This window comes from Miscanthus floridulus, chromosome 18, assembly GCF_019320115.1.
Source record: "Miscanthus floridulus cultivar M001 chromosome 18, ASM1932011v1, whole genome shotgun sequence".
In the NCBI taxonomy this organism is placed as follows: Eukaryota; Viridiplantae; Streptophyta; class Magnoliopsida; order Poales; family Poaceae; genus Miscanthus; species Miscanthus floridulus.
The window spans coordinates 65,451,880-65,457,579 of record NC_089597.1 but is presented as its reverse complement, the minus strand read 5'-3'; positions in this window follow the sequence as shown (position 1 = coordinate 65,457,579).

Sequence of the window (5,700 nt, the reverse complement as noted above, 5' to 3'; positions counted from 1 at the left end):
TCGGAGAGTTCACCATAGTGGTCGGAGAGTTTATCGTAGTGGTCGGAGAGTTCATCGTATTGGTCGGAGAGTTCACCGTAGTGGTTGTAGAGTTCGCCGAAGTGGTCGGAGAGCTCACCGAAGTGGTCGGTGCTGGAGTGGTCACATCCATTACGAATATGGTTTGGTTAGTTTGGCTTGCAACTGTACCGTGAAGGAAAATCATTTGCGGGGTGTTTTTACATTTCATGTATCGTGAAAGCATCATGTTTACATTATCATCATGTTAAAGCATATGTTATCATTTCGTGTAGAATCCGAGAGTGAAACGATTCTAGTTGAGCAAGTTCTGGAAGAATCTCCGGTTGTCACGGGATTCGATAATTGTGGTATGGATCCGGAACCTGAGATCGTCAACGAAGGCAAGCCCCGGTTTATGCATTAAACCCTTACCTTGTTTACTTTGAAAAGTTTATCAACTATGTTACTTATTGCATTAAGTTAATTTATTCAAATGTTTCCTACTTGATGCATTGCCTACCTTGATAATTGTTTACCATCCTTGAAGATGTTTTCATTTACAAAGGCGTAGAATGCTTAGTATGCTTTATGATAGGCTTTCAAAATAAAAGTTTTGATTCAATCAAAGATGGCATACTGGCCAAAGAAACAAAGAAGGTTGAATGAACTAGAGACTAGTCAGGTGACTTATCTTGAATGTTGGATAATGTTGCCGACTATGTCGCTTAAAGGCCACTCATTGTGGATCTTTTGAACGAGACACTTTGTAGTACTAGTCACATACCCCGGTAAGCCTACTTCGGCTAATCCGATACTAAGGCGAATGCCCACGCACTAGGAGTGGAGAGATGGCGAGAGTAGCGTGTACCCTCGTGGCTGGAATGTGGTCGGATTTGAGGTGTGTTGTGCTTTCGGGTGGCGTGGAGACGGCTTAGTATAGGAGGATCCGATAGCGAGGTTGATATATGCAAGATTAAGTTCTACATATGTCGTGTGATAAGGAATCCCTAGCTGGGACTTGAATCAATTCGAATTGCTGGTGCTCCATGGATATGGAGACTCGATTCATTACAGAAGCAATGCAGGACTGGTGAATTACTAAAATATGAGAAAAGAATGGAATGAGAAGGATTGGAATATGGGAAATGTACATTTAATTTGAGATAATGAACAAAAAGGACTTAGGGGTAAAACTTGAAAATAGGATAAGAATAGTAAGCTTTTGGCAAAGGACTTTGAATTTTGCTACATCCTTACCTTGTCCCAAACCCCTGCATCTTTAAAAGTCTTATACCCCGTTACGTCGGGTTAGTCTTGTTGAGTACCTTTGTACTCAGGGTTTGTTAACCCTTGTTGCAGGTGAGTCACATGCGCAGGCTTGTTTTGGTCCCTGCTGCATGTCTGTGTTTGAAGTCAATGACGATGAGGAGTGATGAATGGCCTTTGGACAAGGCACTAGTTTGTATGATAAATAAATTTAATGTAATATTATCCCGCTACTATGGTTGTATGACACTTATGGTATTGTAAGTTTGAAAACAACTGGTTTGTAACTATGTTATCTTAAAACTTCCGCTATCTTTACTTTGATGTATATATTTGAATAAACTATTATAATCTGCAATGTCTGTGATTGGGATCCTGTTTGAAAAGAGAATCGTGGATGATTCGGGTTTCCCAAGGACACCCGACAGACCTGTTGAGTTGTTGGGAACTCGTGAACGCTATCCGAGGTCTGATAAGACAACGATAGGTGCACGTGGGCCCGATTTCTTAGGAGGTTCTGCCATAGCTGGTATCAGAGCATGTCCTATCTAAGATCATTGTAGGTTACTTTGGAAAAACCTTCAAAATGATTTGGATCAAAGAAAGTAAACTTGATATTTTAAAGTTCAAATTTCTTTCTTCTTACCTTTGATCTAGTCTCAATCTTGTCTTATTTGAAAGTTTGTGGCGGATAATATGATTAGGTTTGTCCTATGTATTAAAAATCTAGTACTTATGATTATATAAATCTGTTGTACTTAGATTCATAAGATCGATTCATGCATCATGCTTAAGCACATTGCATAATAAATCCCCTTAATAGTGGTTGGGTAAGTAATGTCAATCCCATTCTTGCTAACCTCTATTATCCTCAAGCTATTCTTATAGTCCTACCTTAAATCCTACAGGCTATGGCAAAGACCAAGAAAACCGCACGCAAGTCCACCGGACCTCATGGAGTCCCTCGTCACCAATTGGCACCTAGAAGCCACGAGCTTGGTGAGGGAAGTTCCAAGAACCTAGGTGAGGAAGGATCTTCAAGCAACCTCGCCAACATCGAGAACCATAACAAGGAGCTCAACACTCTTCGTCGAGCTCATGCCAAAGATCAAGAGGAGTTGGCAGAAATGCAAAGGGGCATCACCATGACCATGGAGCTGTGGAATGAAGCCTGGACACGAGAGGATGTGGCCAATGAACGCATCCATGAGCTGGAGTTCTACGTAGAAGACCTGGAGATGGACAATGCTATTCTTCATGAGAATGTCCACATGTTGTACGCTCAACTTCATCCACCTCATGGGGATGGTGAAGTTATTGATGAAGAAATGATTGTAGCTCCAGGAGAAGTCGAGAATGAAGAAGATGGTTGGAACTTATTAAAGATTATGATTTAGAAGTGCACTATCATCTGGGCAAGGCTAATGTGGTTGCCGATGCCCTGAGTCGCAAGAGTCATTGTCATTGCCTAATTGTAGAACCTATGCAGCGAACATTGTGTCAAGAGATGGAGCATCTGGATTTACAAATCATAGAACAAGGTTCCCTGTCCAATATTGTAGTTGAGTCCACTATCAAAGATCAGATCATTGATGCTCAACGGAGAAGTAAGGGCATAGCCCATATCAAGGATAAAGTCAGATCTGGAAAACCAACATGTTTCAAGATTGATGAATCAGATGTTGTATGGTTCAAGGATAGATTGGTAGTACCCAAAAATCCGGAGCTACGAAAGCAGATTCTTGATGAAGCTCATTCTACAAGATACTCCATTCATCCAGGGTAGCAACAAAATGTATCATGATCTGAGAAAGGGATATTGGTGGACCAAAATGAAAATAGAAATAGCTCAATATGTAGCTAAGTGTGATATTTGTCAGAGAGTCAAAGCGGTTCATATGAAGACTGCAGGTCCATTACATTCTTTGCCAGTTCCATCCTGGAAGTGGGAAGATATTTGTATGGACTTCATCGTGGGATTGCCCAGGACATCTGCAGGCTATAATTCCATCTGGGTTATTGTTGACCGCCTAACCAAGATAGCTCACTTCCTACCAGTTAGAGATAAATATCGAGCGGAATAGTATGCAAAGCTTTATCTTGATAGAATCTTCAGTCTGCATGGGGCACCCAAGACCATTGTCTCTGACAGAGGGTCATTGTTCATATCCAAGTTTTGGAAAAGTCTACATGAGTCTTTAGGAACTAAACTTATTCGTAGTTCTGCTTATCATTCGCAAACAGATGGACAGACTGAAAGGGTAAATCAAATTCTTAAAGATATGTTAAGAGCATGTGTTCTTTCTTTTGGTGCTAAATGGGATGAATGCCTTCCCTTAGCTGAATTCTCATATAACAATAGCCATCAAGAGAGCATTAAAATGGCACCATTCGAGGCACTGTATGGCCGTAGGTGCCAAACACCTTTAAATTGGTCAGAAGCTGGAGAACGTTGGTTCTTTGGACCAGATGTGGTCAAGGAAGCTAAAGAGAAAGTTAAACTCATACAAGCCAATATGAAGGTAGCTCAATCCCGACAGAAAAGCTATGCTGATAAGAGGAGACGACCGCTAGAATTCAAAGTGAGAGATTATGTCTACCTCAAGGTATCACCGATGAAAGGAGTTCATCGTTTTGGGATTCGGGGAAAGTTGGCGCCCCGTTATGTCGGTCCTTTTTAGATCCAACAACGATGTGGACCAGTCGCCTATCGCATCAAGCTACCAGATCACATGTCAGCGGTGCATGATATCTTCCATGTATCTCAGTTAAAGAAGTGTCTTCAAGTACCTGACCAAGAGATCGACTTTGGTGATGTAGAACTGGAACCTAATTTGACTTATGCCGAGTACCCCATTAGAGTCTTAGATTAGAAAGATCGAGTCACTCGGAGACGTACGATCAAGTTCTACAAAGTACAATGGAATCAACACACTAAAGATGAAGCTTCTTAGGAGTCTGAGGATTACTTAGAAGAGAATTTTCCTGACTTCTTCGCTTCTATCTAGTTGCAATACCTTGTCTATGTTGTAACTTGTCTCTTTTGTCAACGGAATGGAAAACCCCCTCACTCGCCTTTTGAATAAAGTTCTAATGTGTTAGCTTGACACATTTCCTTTTCCATTACTTAGCCTTAAGTTTTAAATCTCAGGATGAGATTTCTTTAAGGGGGAAGGGTTGTAACACCTCTGGTGTTTTGACCTAGCACTAAAATTTGACATGTCATCATATGCATTGCAAAGCATTCATAAAGTAGAAAATTTTTGAATGCATTCACTAAATAAGCCTTATTTCATAATGTTGTTATTTCATGTGATGTGTTTCAAAACCCTAAATAAAGATCATGACCACAAGGGTCAAATTTCATGTGATCATGTGAGGTCATGTGTCATTTGACTTAAATAACCCTAATGGGCCATGTTACTGGTCAAAAATCAAAATTTAAGTAAAAGGAAGACAAATCAAATTTGAATTCATATTCAAATTATAAAAGTCCTTTTTGCCCCTTTTAACTAATTCAAAATCCATATGGAATTTGGGGTTGAGGCAAAAAGCAAAGTTGGAGATTATTTTATGTAGACCAACTTTGGTATTCAAAGTTTTTCAAGTTTACATATAAAATTTAGAGTAATTTTGAAATGATTCAAATGCTCAAATGCACCCCAAATTCAAATTTCAAAATGGAGGCATAATTTGAAAATGTTCCTAGAAGCAAAGTTGTAGAGTTTGAAAAATTGAACAACTTTTATTTTTGGAGATTTTCAACTTCTTTAGAAAATTTGTGAGTAATTTGAAAAATGGACGCAGTGGCAGTTCTGTAAATATTTCAAAAATCGAAATCCACCTCTCTGCTTGCCGCCGGCGCCACGTGGATGTCACCGCCGATCAGATTTCGCTGCTTCCTCGTGCCTTGACACGTAGCTGGTGCCATGGCGGGTCCGTCCGTGCGCTGTCGTCACCGGGCAGTCCCTTCCTGGCTATAAATAGCAGCCGCCGCCGTCGTCGTTCCCGTTTTTCTCCTCTGCTCTGCTTCATCGCCAGCTAGCTCCACCGCTCGCCGTAGCCACCGTCGAGCAGTCTCCGTCGTGCCCAGCTACGCCAAAGCGATCGCCTCAGTCTTGCGCTTCTCTATGACTTGCTCACGCCGCTTGAGTTGGCCGGAGTCGCCCGGCGTAACTGCTTCTTCCCTCAGCCCGGCCGGAGCTCCGCCACCATCGCCTCGACATGGCCAGGCCATTCTAGACCATCTCCGCCTTCATCGAACGTACTGGCGTGACCGTGGTGAGCTACTGAGCGCGATACTTACCTTGTTTTAGACTCTACTGCGCCATTGCCGAGGTTACGCCATGAGCCGTCGTGCTCGAGCCGCCATGGCCGGCGTGGAGCCTTCTCCGGCGCGCCTTCTTCCGATCTGAGGGCTGGGATGGGTTCGTA